The sequence below is a fragment of the Oratosquilla oratoria genome, chromosome 3 (assembly GCF_046742065.1).
Source record: "Oratosquilla oratoria isolate Oo_2021 chromosome 3, ASM4674206v1, whole genome shotgun sequence".
In the NCBI taxonomy this organism is placed as follows: domain Eukaryota; kingdom Metazoa; phylum Arthropoda; class Malacostraca; order Stomatopoda; family Squillidae; genus Oratosquilla; species Oratosquilla oratoria.
The window spans coordinates 32,698,623-32,717,055 of record NC_134779.1 but is presented as its reverse complement, the minus strand read 5'-3'; the positions used below and the strand labels follow the sequence as shown (position 1 = coordinate 32,717,055).

At 36.9% G+C, this 18,433-nt stretch overlaps 1 long non-coding RNA gene across 1 annotated transcript; it reads left to right on the top strand.

Annotated features, from left to right (window-relative positions):
* Positions 1 to 7,624: 7,624 nt before the first annotated feature.
* Positions 7,625 to 10,044, top strand: LOC143021325 (uncharacterized). Its single transcript, XR_012965984.1, has 2 exons — positions 7,625 to 8,032; positions 8,817 to 10,044. It is a non-coding gene; the product is annotated as an uncharacterized LOC143021325 (long non-coding RNA).
* Positions 10,045 to 18,433: the final 8,389 nt, after the last annotated feature.

The window sequence follows — 18,433 nt, the reverse complement described above, 5'->3', positions numbered from 1 at the left end:
GCGTGAGCCGGTTCTAGCGAATAGGTAAGAACCGGCTGAATCCCACTACTGTATGTATGTATGTTTAGTTTTATCTACACAGCCCAGGTTATAAAAGCTGTCAGTAATTAAAGTTACCCCGTAATATGATTGTAAATTTGTATTTAAATTGTATGCCATTTTTAAGAATTTTTTTGCATGTAATAATACTGCATTATGTAATGCAATTTACAATTAATGGGAATAGATTAATAATTTATTGTATTTAAATAAGATAGATTTATATTTGCATATAGCTTTGTAGTATAATAAAATTTGTAATCTTAGTCAAACAATTACATATGTCAATCATTATTAATGGGATACTCTTTATATCAAGTAAAACAAACGACAAAGCACTTATAATGTAAAAAGTATTTGTGTACTATTTCCATAACTTGTACAATGCAATAAAAAAATAATTAGGCGTAATTAATGTAATGGTGGACAGGTCTTGCATTTTTGCAACCAGGAATAATGTAAAGTTATGCTCAATTTCTCTCAATGTTGATACCCGAATGATTAAAAAAAAAGTCCAAGACTAAAAAAATTACCGAGTAAGTGTGTCTGCCCCACATCTATCATAACTCTAATTTCCTTCCATTTCATTCTTTCCTTCCACTAAACCTCCAAATCCCCCCTTCCTCTCCCCCATCTTATCTATCCTGCCCTCTAACTCTAATAGTGTGATAATTAACCCATTACACACAGCAAGTCCTGCTCGGTGCTGCAATTGGATGTCATACGTTGAATCATACTCAAAATCGTTTTAAATGTAATAAAATGTGTATGATACATTACAATTTATTATAGATTTTGCAAAAGTTTAATTAAATACCACTATAATATAAATAAATACTAAGCATTAAAGCATGAACGAGATACACGTATGCACCAAACACGTGTAACCGCGAACAATTACTGGTCACTGCAATTATGCTAAATTCAAAGCTTTATCGCAATAACTTTGATCAACACAATTTTTTTTATAGCCAAGTAGATTGGGAAAAGAAGCCAAAACAAAGTATAGGGAAAATACTGCCCCAAGCAATCAGAATAAGCCAAGAGATAAACCATCACGCCAATTAATTTTTCCTATGCAATGCTGTATTAAAAGTCACAGAACTGTAAAGATCTAGCGTCAAAAGCCCACACTCACACCCTACACCTAAATGTTTGAACAATATACTCATGCTTCTCTGTCGACTGATATTGTCGACTGTAGGTTAGGTTGTCAATTTTTTTTGGAAATGTAAGACGTATCGTTAGCATAATGAATGGAAATATATATTTAAAAATATATACATACATATATATATATATATAGTTGTGCAAATTTACTTTGTAAATATAATTTTATCTTATTTAAATACAATAAACAATTAATCTATTTCTAGTAATTGTAAATTTTATTACACAATGCAATATTATTACATGCAAAAAAAATCTTAAAAATAGCATACTATTTATATAGAAATTTACAATTATATTATGGGGTAACTTTAATTATTGATAGCTTTATATCCTGAGCTGTGTAGGTAAAACTAAACATAGTATGGCAAATCAAACTACCCTTTCCTTTGCCTTGCTAACTTGTGACGTCTGTGTCGTTTGCCGTTAGTGTATTCAGTTACGTAATAGTCTATGTTCAGAATACATTCGGTTTGGATTTATTTCACCATCCCTTAATATTATTTTCAGCAAGAATTTTTTTTATATATGTAATAATATGGATGCAAAACATATACAAAGTGCTGTGCGAGCGGGCGAGACGAAACTTCACGCATTCCTAAACAGGAAGGAGCACAAAGCATGCGCAAAGGTTCAAAGATTTTACCATGCACTACCCCCACAACCTGTCCGTATCAGTCCAACATAAACATGTATGGTAACTGCAGTGGAAAAAAATAAATAAAAAGTACACACACACAAATATGTTGGTACAAATGGGCAGTAAGTTCTCATGTAGACATGTTTGATTGAAGGCCACATCCACTGCCTTCTTGTCATTTTTTCTATTTCCAAATGGATCGTTTATAACTCGAAGGGAGATTAAACGCAGGGCTTCTGAATTCCATGGTAATATTAGTACCCGACCATCAATACTGCAATCTAGCTTACGCAGTCCGTGTTTACTAATATATAAATGCAACATCAAAAGTGAAAAAATCTTCACACTTAATGAGCATCAGACAAGAAACAATGGTCTCAAACTGTCCGGAAATAGATTTAATTTGGAAGTGGGTAGAAACAACTTCGCCAACCGTGTAGTTAATGAATGGAATCAACTTCCTGCAGAGGTAGTGCAATGTAGTTCGGTTCGAAGTTTTAAGAATCGTTTAGATAAACACCTAAGCAAGCTGCTGTAATGACTATCATTTATTTTGTATTATTTGTTTTGTAATCATTTGTCCGTTTGTTTATTATTATTTGCTGTATTCTCAATTATTATTAGTTATATGTCAATTTATCAGTATTTACTATTTACCTGTTTGTTTATTATTTAACTATACCTATGCATCTATTTGTGTATTTTATTTATTGTAGTTTTTATTTATTCACTTTTTTATCATTATTACGTTTTTTTCGCATCTGACCTAGATATAGACCAAAAGATCTCCTGTCGGCATGCTCCGCCTTTGTAATACTTTGCAAGAGACCATAAGGCCTACACTAGGCAGTTCCATGTCCATTACCACCTGTCGTCCCCATCCATAAAGTTCACCCTTGTTATAGCCTTTGATCCACTTGAACACCTCTATTAGATCACCCCGCACTCTGTATCTTTCCAGAGAGTGTAAGTTTAGGTGGCTAAGCCTCTCTTCGTAAGGCAAATTTCCGAGTCCAGTAACGAATAGAAGTGCAGGACGGTAACGAATAGAAGTGCAGAGGTAATTATTAAACTCTATCTAGCGATAGTTAGACCCATCCTCGACTATGCGGTACAGTTTTGGTCTCCGTCCTACAGAATGGACATAAATTCACTAGAATCAGTACAGAGAAGAATGACCAAAATTATACATGGACTCTGAAAGGTAGCTGGGTCCTCTACGAATTGTTCTGTGATAGTCACGCTAAAGGCTCTTTCATATTGTGCCTTAAGTAAGTTAGACTCAGTTTCCTGAAGGGCTTCTTGCTGTTTGGTGACTTTGTGGTATTCTGGGATTCTAAACTGCATGTTTTGATAAAGGTGGCATCCATTGTGTATCCATTGCGAGTAGCTAAGCAAGCTAGCCTTATTATTATTTTTTCCTTAATCTTATTTGGTTCAAATATATTTTACTTAGTTATTATGTTGGTCTGATGCAAAGTGTAGCTGTGGTGATAATGGGCTAACTGGCTACCATATATGGGACAGTTATCTATTATGAGGTTACAAAGTACCGATTGATCACTACTTATATTGAAAAAATATGAAATAATTTAGTACAATATGTGTTATATATATATATATATATATATATATATATATATATATGTATATGTATATATATATGTATATATATATATATTGTGGCGAAATTGCATGTATGAATGTTGCATAGTGTGCCTGGATGGTTGGTATGCGTGTAAGTGATGCGTGATGTCGGAGAGTCGAAGCATAAGCAAGGGGTTATGTAGCGAGGGTATGCATGGGGGGACGCCAGGGGGGGGTCCCGGCGTCGCTCGCCATACCTCGCATAGAGAGAGTAAGCCTAGCATTGGTGTTGAACACACGTGTAAAATCCTCATGTTCGCTAAGCAGAATAAACAAGAGAAGATTGAACTCCTGCCTTTCCCTGATCCGGACAATTGTAGGCGTGAACTTGTCTTTAACTCGTGATTCCATGATCACGGCCCATGTGCAATAGAAAAAGGTGAGTTAATGTACATGCGAGTACGTAACAATAATATATATATATATATATATTTATATATATATACATATATATACATATATATATGTATATATACATGTATGTATATATATATATATATATATATATATTGTTACCATAGTCACCCCCTAGTGCTAATTACATTCTTTTTTTTTTTTCTTTTTTTTTTTTTTTTTTTGTGTGGTGGTAACCCAGACAGCTAGTTCTGTTTACATGCAGGCGCGAATTCACGGTCTGATATTAAAGTGTTTAGATATAATGTATCTAGAGATATGTTTATACTTGCGAGATCTACGGTGCTCTAGTAATGTAAGAATTTATAGAAATACTTATTGTAATTGCTTTTGGTATATGATCCATGTACGGTGTGTATTTTACGATATTAGATGTATCGTTAGGGGGATGCCAAGATTGTTGGAACAGTCATGCCAGTTCAAACGCCTAGAACAATGAGTGCCCTATTTTGTTCTCTTCTCTGCTGCGTGTAATTCGAAATGGACGCTTAGTCCTTGCTGGGGGAAGTAATAGTTGGGAAAAGAATAAATGGGAGGAATAACGGGAATATATAATAATGAAAACACGCAGGAGGGAAGTAGCAATGGTCACTGGTGGGTTATGACTGCATATCTGGTAAGGATTGATGTGAATTGAAGTGATTAGCAAGGATTCAATTTTCCTGTGTTTATAGGAGCAGAACCTGGTTAAGAGGTTAGATGAAGGTTATACAATTTGAGCATGTTTGTGGAATCTGCAGGTGAATATCAATTGAATAATATTGTTTTTGATCTGTATTAAATAAGTGGAGAGGTGAGACACTGAAATATCTACCTCATGCATTGAGAATATGCATTTAAGATACAATGATAAATGTATACATTTAGTTCTGTACTGTTAGGCTGATTCAATATAGGTATAGATATAATTATCTACTATCTTTTTGTATCCTCCATTTATGATGATAATGGGAAATTAAGATTTTTCCTAACTGAAGGGGGATAAGATATATTTGATAGAGAGGGAAGTGTGTAGTAGGAAGTGGAATCGATATCCGTTATTGTCAACCCACCTTTAAGGGATGAGGCAAGATCTGTTGTTGTCCTCCTAGATCCTTTATTTACTAACTAATTGCTTTAAGGTTAGAGGTGGTAGCGTGACAATATATATATATATATATATATATATATATATATATATATATATATATATAACCCTCATGAAGCATAATGTTTTCAAGTATTTGTTGTTTGAGCTAAACGACATGATTTATGGGTTGATGTGGGTGGCATTATTTTGTACATCCCCGCCCAAAAATCCGTTCTCTTTTATCATTGAAATAGTGACCATTACTTGTTTCTCACATAACTGTGTGCTTTGTAATGACTATTTATAGTTATACACTTGTTTATATACTAATAAAATAATTGGTGTATATATTGATCAGTAATGTGCACAGACATTGCAAGGGGGCAGGTGCTTTGGGCTGGAAATTGGGCACTTCACTCTTTTGGTATTATTCGTATTTGGCAACAATCCGGTAAGGTGCATCACCGTTTTCCACATTATAATTTCTGAATGGTAAGAAAATGGAAAAAGCCTGTGAGAAATCTTTTTTCATTCATTTTTATATATTTTTGTGATGAAAGGCACTTTTGGGGCACAGGGCAAAGGGGCAGGCAATCGGGCACCCCCAGAACCCGCCCCCCACCCCCCTCTGCACGACCCTGATATCGATCTAAATGTGAGCGGAAACTGGAAATCCCCGAAAGCCTGAAAGGGACACGTCCCCTCCGGACCCTGATTGGGTGAGAGAGTGGTGACGTGACGGCAACGTGGACGACTGATTGGCCGAGAGCGGTGACGTGACGGCAAGGGAGACGACTGCTTGGCCGAGAGTGGTAACGTGACGGCAAGGGAGACGACTGATTGGCTAAGAGTGGAACGTCCTGTGAGCGAAACAAGGGTGCCGAAGGGCCGAACCCCCGCGTAGCCATGTCGGGCGAAGCCCATCAATGAAAAAAATATTATTTTTAAGATAAAGAAAAAAATATTTGACATCAAATCCATATATATATATATATATATATATATATATACATACTGTATACCTCTACCGTCGTACAATATCCTCTTGGACTTCGGCAACCATGGAGCGCCACCGTTCACGGTCCCTAGTTACTTGTAACATCTGTGCTGGTTTGAGTTGTTTTCCCGTCGCCCTCGTCAGCCCGTCCATATACTCCCTCTGCTTTCCTTCCCTCCACCATTCCCGTCATCACCACCTCTTCCAACCCTTCCTTCCTCATTATATGTCCTAAGAATCGCAACTGTCTTTTCCTTATTGTTGTCATCAATTCCCTATCTGTCTCCATTTCTCTCAATACTTCTTAATTTGTTTTCTTCGCTGTCCATGGTACTCTAATACTCGTCTCCTTAACCACATTTCTGCTGCTTCTAAGTTTTCCTGCAATTTTTTGCTGATTGTCCACGCTTCTGAACCATATAATAGTGTTGACCATATAAATGTTTTAACTGTTCTTCTCCTTATATATGTAGACATTTTCTTGTTTGTTAAAACCCCTTTCATTTTCTGAAACGTGCTTTTAGCTATCGCTATCCTTGATTTTATTTCCTTTTCCCATCTACAATCTTGTGTCAATACGCTTCCCAGGTACGAAAATTTGGTTACTTGTTCTATTCTTCTCCCTGCTATTTGTACTTGCACTCTTGGTGGATCTGTTTTACTGGCCACTAGTATTTTAGTTTTCTCCATATTTACATTTAAACCTTTCTCCTCACTAGCTCTTACGGTTACATTCAATAGATGTTGCAGTTTATCTTCTGAGTCAGCCACCAATACCGTGTCATCAGCATATCTGATATGATTTATATTAAATCCTCCAATCTTAATCCCTTCCATTCCCTCTAATTCCCTAAGGATCATCTCCCCATATAAATTAAATAAATCTGGAGGCATAACACAATTAAATAAATAAATAAATCTGGAGACATAACAATATGTATATGTATACACATTGTCACATTGTGTCCAGCAAAATAATTCATGATTACTGAATGGAAACATTTAGAAATAAATAAGTGTTACTTTGGCAAAGGATGATGATTCATTAGAGCTATGATTATGATATTCACAATCTGATTTTGTATGATTTATTTATTTTACTTTTATTATTTCTTTCTAGTTTAAAAATTGTCTATTTCTTCCCCATACAAAAGACTAGGCAATGCCACTACATTGTGTTATTTTACATGAACTGTTTGACACATATTTGGAAGCAAGATGAGGATTCGTGTTACTTCATTGAAGCATATCATATCCAATAGAAGTTTTGTTTACAAAATGTCATTTGTTTGAAGTGTGAAAGTTGCAGGTTCCGTTGCATTTTCCTCCATACTTCTTGTGCACCTCATGCCCAATGGAGGTTTGACTAAAGAATGGCAGGCCATGAGGCATCTTTTGAGTTAAAAATTGTTAGAGAAATTTATAAATTATTATTATTTATTTTAGAAGATATTTCAAATACTTTAATGGTGCTTTTATTTTTCCTTTATTTTAGTTAAAGTATCTCATGCATCAGTGCATATAAAAATCTTGTACAATAACCCTATGCTATAGTGGTGACCTTTGTATCTGCAAATGAATTAAATTGGTATAAGGAAAATAAAACAAAGAGCATCACTTTCAAAGAGCCAATCATTCTTCTGCCTTTGTTATCTTTTACAAAAGACTTCATGTTCCAAGATATTGAGCCACTACCACAAAACTAGATTGTAAATCACTGTATTTTCTGTATTTTGCTAACCTCTACTATGGTGATGTGCAGTAGGTGCTTCAGTGACTTTTATGGTGTCCCTGTAGACCAGAGCCATACATCATTCATGTAAGTTAGAGTAAATTCTCTACTCACAAAGGAATGATACTTCGACTTTAATCCCCTTGGGATGGAGAAGAATGCCATCACTGTGTTCCCATCCATATCATAGAAAGTGACTAAATACAATAGAGTGAAGGGATTTGGGATCCACCACTTTGTATTTTACTTCTGTGAAAAGTAAAGGCATAAAAAGAAGACTAACCAGAATCTTAGTAATTGTGTCATTAAATACGTGTGGATGTGGTACAAATGAGAGAAAATGGGAGAGATTGGTAGTATGTGATTAGAAAGATGGATGTGTTAGCACTGAGTTAATGAAACTGAAAGGATGAATTGAAGTTCAGTAGTACAGTAGGTTGAATGTCAAGAGTGGTTGGGTGTTGGGGGAGAAGGAATGGCATTGTTGGTAATTGATGAGATCGTTAAGTGCATGATAATGTGTCATTTAGGATAATGTGGGAAAGTGAAACTGTAATGGGAGAAAAGTGAGGAGAAGGAAGTGTTCTCGACTGATTGAAGCATGTACAAATTCTATGGAGATTTGTAAATATATTGTGGTGATAGGGGATCTTAATGCTAGCGTAGGAGATAAGCTTGTTGGACTATTAGCGAGGTATAATATGGAAGGAACTAACTTTAGTGGAGAGATGTGTATTGAAAGGAAAATGATGAGAGCAAACACTGTTTAAGAAAAACAAGCACAAGTGTATGTGGATTAGGGTGGTTGAAAGGGCAATAACAAACTACAAAGTGATGCTGAAAAGGAGGATTGAAAAAGGTTTAGATGTTAATGTATTTTTGGAAAAAAGGCAGTGGTTTGTCAGATCATCTTGTGGAAGGGAAATTGAAAGCAGAGGTTAAGCGTGGGAAATACAAAAAGCAAGGCAAAGAAGTACTGAAGGTGAGCAAAGCAAATAGGTAAGAAAAAGAAAAAAATACCAGGTAAGGATGTAGTGAAGGATAAGGGGGAAATGTTGAGACATTGTGACAGGTTTGAGGAAGGAGGAAGAGAAAGACACGGGTTTAGGGCCGAGTCTATTCCTGACCGGTTTTGCTTACAGCTTCTTCAGAGGAATGTGTTGATCCTGGATGATGCTGACGGGAGAAAATGGGAGTAGAGAAACAATTGGTATACTTCAAGGAGGAAGTGCTAGAATGCATAAAGATAGTGTGTGAGGTGAGGATGGAAAAGGAGAGGCAGCAAATAATACAATGAACAGGTGAGGGTGTTATTGACTACGAAAGTTTTATGCAGTAAATATTTAAGGAAATTCAATGACACCTATATAGACTAGAGATGTTCTTATGTGATCAGAGACTCTCCACAGAATAAGGTACCCTGAGCCTGAGGACCTGATACTGATCAGTCTCTGCATTGGGCCCAAGATCTCTCTTATCAACTCTAACTGAGAGCTTATGACCGTTAACTCCCCCCCCTCCTACTACTTTCAGCTGATGATATAGAAACACTCCCACATCAATAGAACACAGACAACATTCCAATTTTTTCCCCAGAGAGACCTGTGAGAGGGCCTATCCACTGTGGGGCATTGGGTTTTCCACAGAGTGAAATTCGAGACGACAGTTATCATATATCAACTTCTGTCCTTCCTTTTGCTACACTCCTTTAATCTTTTGCCACCTTTCCAGATATTGCCCAATGACACAAGTGCTGGTTATAAGCAATGAATTACAATATCATTATTGACTTTTTCTCATCCATTTCAAGTTTATCTGGTCAGAAACAAATTCTGACAATGAAAAAATTACATTCGTACTTGAAAAGAAAATATTTAAATGAATTCAATTTTACTTTTATTTAACAAACACTTTGGTATACACAAGATAAACACTAGTCAACAAGTCACCTTACCAACATACACATATTCACAAACCAGCACTTTCAAACTTGTCATATGAAGAGAGACTGGCTAGATTGAAGTTACCAACTTTGGAACAAAAAAGAGAGGCAACCTACTGACCATCTACACAATCATGAAAGGCACAGAAATACTTGATAAAGAGGACTTGCTGAATTGAGACAAGATAAACACAAGAGGACATCGAAGAAAAACTAAAAAAAAAAAAAAGGACAAAATCCACAGCCTGATGGAATCTCAAACTGACAGAGTTGGTCATGTTACCTCCGGACAGGTAGTGCATTACTGAAAAATCTGGGGTGCATTATCGTCAATGTATTACCAATTCTAATTTCCTTTGGACCGATTTTGATGGAAAAAATAAAAAAATAATAATAATAAATAAATAAATAAATGCATGAATAAGTATTTATTTCTTATGAATATTCTCAATAAAATAATACCTAAACTACAACATTAATATTCCCTATTCTAAAAAATAAAGTAACCAGAGCTGGGCACCTGTGTTACTGCATTACTAAAGGACTACCTGTCCAGCAGTAATGCACCCAGCTCTGCAAATTTAATACTCAAGAATGTCAGAAACTCTTGTCCACTAGTTGTTCCTGACATTCTTTGAGTATCCAACTTCAAATTCCATCAGGCTGTGGATTTTCTCACATCCAGTGGCTCTAATGGTATTTGCACCTCTTGTAACTCCATTTTAAGGTCATACAATCTTTTGCTTCTAGAAATTCCTTGATTTCCCTGAAAGTAACTCTCCTTGGTAAACATGGACTGGATGTTACTGTTCACAATTTCTACTCATGTTTTGTCATCTTCATACATGAACTTTTTGTATGTTCACTGGGAGAAAATAAAGTGCCAAATGATAGGAAGTTGGCTATTATTGTGCCAGTTTATAAAGGCAGAGATAAGTTCCTTTAAACTATAGACCAGTATTATCTTTACCCAATTGTAATATATAGGAAAGGAGCTTATGGGGGTCTTGTTTCCTATTCTCCAGTTTATTATACCTGGCTGATATATAAATACCTGTGCAACAAAGATGAAAGGGAAACGCATGGATGTGGGATGGGTTCCCAGGAGTGGGTGCACACCTTGGCTGGCTGCCTCCCTCACAAGGGGAGAAGAGTATTTTGGTATATTGAATAGAACAGGTAAGAACCATGATGTGTCTGCAAGAGGTCAGCATTGCCAACAGGGAAAGGTCAGAGAATCAATGGAGAGACTCGCACCACCAAAGATCTGGACAACTTATGGCCACAAAGTACCACTCCACTTTCATCCGCAAAGAGGTAAAGGGCTGGAACCTAGTCTCTGCATTGGGCACAGAAACTCTCAGGATTTCTACCAACCCATCTCCTCTTTTGTTTTGTTTTTCACATAAGGTATAATAGTAGTCCTTGATCTATATATATATATATATATATATATATATATATATATATATATATATATATTGCAGTAATTAACAAGGCACATGTGAAAATAATATGCAGATAAAAACACTGGTAAATAAGAAGCTTAGACCGAATGTTTTCATCTATTTAAGCTTCTTATTTACCAGTGTTTATATATATATATATATATATACACACACACACGTTTGTGTTTGTGTCATTATGAAGTTTGGAAATCCATATATATATAAAATTTGGTTTAACATCACAAATTCCCTCTTCTTACAGAGGATTATAATGGTGCCACATTGCAGAGGACTTTTAGAAACAGGGAATTAAAGTAATATGTCCTTACTCTAAACTCCCTCAGCCAAGCAGACTTGAATTACCTTCACTTCAACCCTGTGCCCAGGTAGGTGAATAGCCTATGCCAAAGGATGCGTATTTGTGGCTAAACCCGTCGCTCTTGCCGTATGTGCTTGGACTGATGAGGAATTGGAGAGAAGTGCGGGATTCAAACCCACAACAAAGCACATGCAAGACAATGTGCTCCTGATTTCACCACCAGCACATGTGTGCCCAATTAGTGCTGCTCTTAACAACTTGGACAGCAAACATTCATGTACTAAAAAGCTTTTTATCCCCTTTACATGGGTTGTGGTGGTTATACACACACACACACACAAAAGGACAACTATAGAAGAGATAGGAAAAAGAATGCTGGACATATGGAATAACTTAAGATAAAAAAAAGTGTGTGCAAATACTATTCATGATTTTAAGAATAAACTTGATGCTGAAAGATACAAATATGGGTCACCATGAGCATAGCTCCCTTCCCGTATAATACAACTAGGTAAAATAAATACCCACACACATATATATATATATATGTATATACATACACATAAAAAATCAAATCATAAGTAGTAGTGATGTATTTCAAATAATCAAACCCAGCTGTCACAAGCTTGGATCACAGGTCCCACCGAGTGTACATCTTGCTCACTACCATTTAGTCACACTGAATGTACAAAATGATCAATAACCTAATTAATGCATATACAGTGCTCCCCAAATATATGTGATGGTCACATTCCAAGATCACTTGCGAATAATGAAAAATTTTGGATAGTGGATGCCCCCTTTACAAATGCCGTTGAATACCCTTTTCTATAAAACAAACCTTGTATTAATACTTTTATATTGTTTAATGATGTAAATAAATGTTAATACTCCATTTCTATTTTTTTTCTCAATGTAATAATAAATCTTTATAAAATTATGACTTTGCATGGGGGGACGGCGCCGATTTAATGAAGTGGCCTTGCTGTGGATGTGCTGTGTCTTGCCACACTGCTTCTGACCTAAGGCAGTGGACAAGGTGCAGGGATTACCCGTCATCCAGGAGGTGCTAAGATGAGAGGGAGGGTGGAGGGGTGTGGTGTGTATTCAGGGATGGAGTGGGTGGGAATGATTTTATGCCTTTTCCTTTTTGGCTACCTCCCTTGTAAGGGTGAAAAAGCCTTGGTATATGTATGTATAAAATTATAGTAAAACTGGTATGCACAGTACTAACCAATAATGAAAGAACGAGTGAATTTTGCACCCCAATCTATTCTCAACTTGCAGACAATAACATGGCCATAAACATTGATGCTGGAGGTGCTGGCATCCCATGCCACATTTTTATCGTTTATATCTAAATTTGATATTGGTTTATGTACTGTATATTGTCTTTTTGAGGTTTAAACTGGAAAAAAAAAAGCAAGGTTTCAAGTACTAGTGTCAAGTTGCAAAGGCCTTGCAGATAGGTGGGAGAATCATGAATATGTATTAGTTAAATTCCATGGCAAGAATTGCGGATATGTGGGGTTGTGAATGGGGAGTCACACATAGGTGGGGGTTTAATGTCTAGTACTACCTCTCATTAACGGACTAAAAGGGGGGTAACGGTGTCCGTTGATGTGAATAATCTGTTGATTTGGAGCGGTTTTTGGGTGGCATAGTGATTGCACGCACTAAATAACAGCACCAAAAACACAGTGAAAACACCACAAACACAGCTAATTAACATCCATTAATGAGAGGTAGTATTGTACTAGCATCAAGGATTTGGATTGGCTGAACTACCACAGTCCTGACATCACTCATGTGCAAGGCAACTGCAAGGTTTTTATTCACTTTGCCATTGTAACTATTATGGAAAAAATTGCTGGTAGCAGTGATGTAATTCAAACAATCAAACCCGGCTGTCATGAACTTCAATCACAGGTCTCACTTCGTGTGAATCCCGCTCTCTATGTGTGGCTAAACTGAACCATACAATGAGTAGAAACGACCAGTTCTCGTTTTTTTTTCCTTTACTCAATTTATTTCCATTTGTTTCTTTTCTATTTTCCTTGTTTATTTAATATTTTTGTTGTGAAAGTGGTCATAAATGGAATGTGCACTACTATGGTGGTTACCAAGGTATGGGCTACCTACTAAATATGTGTGGAAACAAAGGTTAAATACTGAGGGCAGGGTGTCATGGTCTTATAGATTAAGAACCACTCTTTTAAAGCTCGATCACACTTTACACAAAAGAAACCTCAAAACTAATTTGAAATAAAAAAAAAAAACACTTGAGAAGGATTTCTTTTCTGTAAGTACTCCTTTTTTTAATTTTTCATTCTAATACAAAATTCTCAAATTGGACTGACATATTATTCATTTTACAATGTATAACTGTAAATAATCATTGACACTATGGTAAACCTATGGAATTCATCCACAATTATGATGGATATTAGTCATAAATTTTAATACCTAGCAATAATTCATAAATAATCTTGTTTTCCAACAGGCAATGCCTTGAACATGTTTACAAAATGTGCTTTAAGCATAGACATATGACACTAGTGACAAGTGAACACTGAAACCTTGTTTTCTGGGTGATCCTAATGTTATTCTTTTTAAGCATAGTTTTTATACTTTCCTACATTATTAGCTGCAATAATAACTACTGTCTTGAGTTCCACAGAGTAGAAACCTGCAGTTCCAAAGCAGCAAGTCCTCTTGTTCATTTATTCACCTCTCCAGGAGGCTCTGAATTGTTGTCTGTGTTGTATTAATGTCCTAATTGTAGTATATAACAAAAGAGCAACACTTGTGTAGTTTCGTCTCTTACTCTCCAGTTAATGTACCTGACTACAAATTCATAAATGGTTCCAAGTTGGTCTATATCTCTTTATTCTTCAGTTATCATATCCTTTTCTGCATGGGGGGACAGACAGGGGAGGGGGGGTCGCTGAATTTATGAAGCGGCCTTGCTGTGGATGTGCTGTGTCTTGCAACACTGCTTTCTGACCCAGGGCAGTGGACAAGATGCAGGGATGACCCATCATCCAGGAGGTGCCAAGATAAGAGGGAGGGAGGAGGGTGGAGAGGAGTGGAATATATAGGAAATGGAATGGAAGGGAGTGGTTTCTATGTCTTTTTCTTTTTGGCTACCCCCCGTGTAGGGGAAAAAGCCTTTGGTATATGTATCATATTCAGATTTAAATTCAGTGCTCCAACTTGGGCTATGTCCCTTCTAAGCTATTCCAGTATCTATGCTTACAAGGCATAAGCTCAAGCTGGAACAATGGGTCTGTTTCTGCGTGAAAAAGAAAAAAAGAAAGATGGAAGAATAGGAGAGTAATTACCAGATGTCAGTTCTTTTTACATAAAGAGGTGTCAGAAAAATAGTTTAAGTTCTCAGAGTGGTCCCATGGAAGACGATTGGCTGCAGTGGAGATGTGGCTTTCCAATCAAACTCGAAGCATGGTTTATAACTTTTTTTTTTAACTCATCAGTACCATGACTTAAGTTGTTGTATAATCATGAAAAAGTGATGGAAGGGGCTTGGGTTCTTCCTAAAGTTAGAATGGTCATTGTCAACTTGTGAGAAATATTGTGCTGCTTGTCATTTTGAGCATCACTATACATCAGACTGTAGCAGACAACTAGGCAATGCATGATAATAACGAGACAAAGGGCAAGACTACACAAAACAAAGTTCTGACAACGTAGTGAGCACTGAAACAAAGTTCTATCCTCCATCATAGTCCCAAAACTGCACTGTAACAAAGATCAAATGGAAGAAATGAAACACTTTACCTACTAGATGGTGGTTCCTGTCCACTTGCCAAACTTTGTTTACAATACACAATTCTCAAATTTGTCTCAAAACCCCAAAATTATTTACGATGCCTCATTGCACTACTGCAGACAATTGAACCTGAGCTTTTATCAAAATTAAGTAAACAGATCTCACTGGGCAATATAATATATTCACATACATAAAAGAGATATACGGGTTAGGGCGTCGTTAGTTGCGGCGAAGGTCGAGGTGAGGGCGGTTCGAATCCTGCCACCAGCGAAGTTGAACCAAGGGCATGGTTCATTAAATTCCACGCTACAAAGCCCTCTGTGAAGGGCACCGTCCTAGCCTCCCAATAGGGGGGAGTGTGTGACGTTAAACCATATCATCATCATTAATAAAACAACAACAAAAGATTTATTCATACAGTTCTGATACATCATACATTAGGTTTAGTAGTCTATAACAATACCTCTTTTAGGGTTTGCCTTCCCACTAAACCAGCCACTGCACAAAAACTTTGGAATAAAAATAAGCAAAACAATCTTATGAACGCTTGAGACTCAATAATGTTATCCAGATCTTTATAACCTTACAAGTAAATGATTCTGAATATGATTACCCATTTGTCAGTTTAAAACTGATACGATTCTGAATATGATTACCCATTTGTCAGTTCAAAACTGATATGTCATTGCACATAGCATTTCTTTTATAGAGCACTGTAAGTGGGCAGTCACATGCAAAAATAATGGATATTTACTTGATGATGACAACTGTAAATGAGGATGAAGATAAAAACCTGCCAGTGTTTAAAAATAATGAAAAGCCCATGAATAAATGAATAAATAAATCAATAAGGTAAAGCAGAAAGATATCAAACACCTTCAGATTTTACTATGTGAAAATTAACTACTTCATACAAACTTAATTCTACTCAGGTCAAAGTCAAAGCAGAGCTTCCACAACAGGGCCTGACAGATGGAACTAGTTGATCTCCTTTACTTCATAAAATGGTGAACCCCTGCTTATCTATTCAAAATTATTCAAATTTATGAACTGGAGAAGAAGAATATCACTTCATAATACATCAACCTAATCCGTTTACAATCTCCTTCAGTTAACTGTTATCATAAGAGTAGGGAGAGAGGACAAGAGACAGGAATGAATTGAGGGAGATTGTGAATAGACAAAAGGTTGACCCAGTATGAAGTGATGTTCTTGCCTACTACATAAATCATTTTGAGTGGATGAGTAGGAGGGTCATTATATAATGAAGCAGAGGGGATAAACCAGCTCCTCATTATACGGTACATATGCGTTCCTGAAAACCTTACCGCAAATTGAAATTACCGTATACCGAACCCATTATAACATGTAATAATAGGATATGGCAGACGTACCTTCTCCCTGCTCTTTCCTCTTCAAAACACGAGCGGATACTGTATCTGTGAATTTTTTCTTACTGTAAATAGAATCGAGGGTAGTAACTACCAAACACTGTAACTGTGAATTTACCCAATAAAGAATTACCGTATAAGGAGGACTCACTGTATTAATCGGTTTTAACCTGAGCAGTATGGTTAGTGACAGGGATGGACTTTTACCCATATAGTGTTGAGAAAAAAGGAGCATAAAATGGGTTTAATGTGTATGTAATGGGTGTGTGCACTGATTTGCCAACCTAAAAACAGGGACAGGTTCTTTGGTATAAAGATATAGTTCAATTCTGAGAATTCTGTGCAGGTTAACTATGTTATATGAGAAAGGAAGGAAAAAAGAAAGAAAAGAAAGAAGGAATTATATATGGCAGGGAATGGAGATTTATAACTAATGTTTTGTCCCCACTAGGACTTTTTGAGAGTACATACAATTACAGAAAAATCAACACTTTTAAATATGAGTTGAAGATTGCCAGGTTCCTCAATGGCTAACCTCACTTCTTCCACCCCTCTGTTCAACTTCACAAAGTACCAAGCAGCTCACGGTTCTCACTAATTTAATGAACCCATCCCAATGGTTGCTACTTGGATGGGAGGTGATGTATGCTGTTTAAATTATTTTTCTCCTTTTCTTAATTGAAGCAGTATACATCGCTTTTTATCCAAGTCACAACCATTGGTATGGGTTTATTAAATTAGCAAGAATGGTGAGCTGCTTGGTACTTTGCAAAGCTGAATGGAGGGGTGAAAGGAGTGAGGTTGACTGTGAAGGAATAAGGCAAACTTTGGCTGATATATAAGGTGCTGATTTTTCTGTAATTGTATGTACTCTGAAAAAGTCCTGGTGAGGGTGAAATATCAGTAATAAATCTCCAACAGTTCCCTGTGTTTACCTCACCACCCTAATACTTTTACAAACATCAACATATATATATATATATATATATATATATATAAAATAAAGAGAAGGGAAGCTAAGTATAAGATAAAGGAAGCAAAGAGGAGAGCAGATGAGAAATGGGGTAAGAGTATGACAGAGAGAGATGATAATAGAAGAGAAGGCAGTGAGAGGAAGGTGGGCAGAGTATTTTAGGGAGTTGCTAAATGTGAAGGAGGATAGGGAGGGAAAGGTAGTTGCAGTGGGAAGCGCTACGAAAATGAGAGTGATGAGTGAGGAAAATGGAGGAGAAATAGGGAAGGATGAAGTGAAAGCAGCTGTTAAGATGATGAGAGCAGGTAAGGCACCTGGTCTGGATGGATGCCATGCAGAATGTCTGAAGAAAGGAGGTACAGTGATGGTGGACTGGCTGGTGAGGTTGTTTAATGTTTGTTTGAGTGAGGGTAGAATGCCGGAGGACTGGAGGAGTGGAAAGGGAACTGGGAGTTAGGGTTGATGAAAGGGTATTAGGATGGTTTGGACACATGGAAAGAATGAGTGAAGAAAGATTAGTAAAAGAAGTGTGGAAAGCAGAGGTAGAAGGAGTGAATATGAGGGGGCATCCTAGGATGAGATGGATGGATGGGGTGAAAGGGGCATTACAAAAGAGAGGAATGTCTGTGGAGGAAGGACAGGAGAGGACAGAAGATAGGGGTGAATGGAGAGGGGTTGTGTATAGATGATGCTGTGATGCATGAGGGGGAGTGGGTGGGGGATGGGGGGGGGCGAGAAAGTATGTATGAGAAAAAAAATTGACGCAGCCCGAAGGGATTTCTCCCCATCTTCTCCTTTCCTGCATGAGGGGATGGAGAGGGGGGGTTGCCGAATTCATGAAGCGGCCTTGCTGTGGATGTGC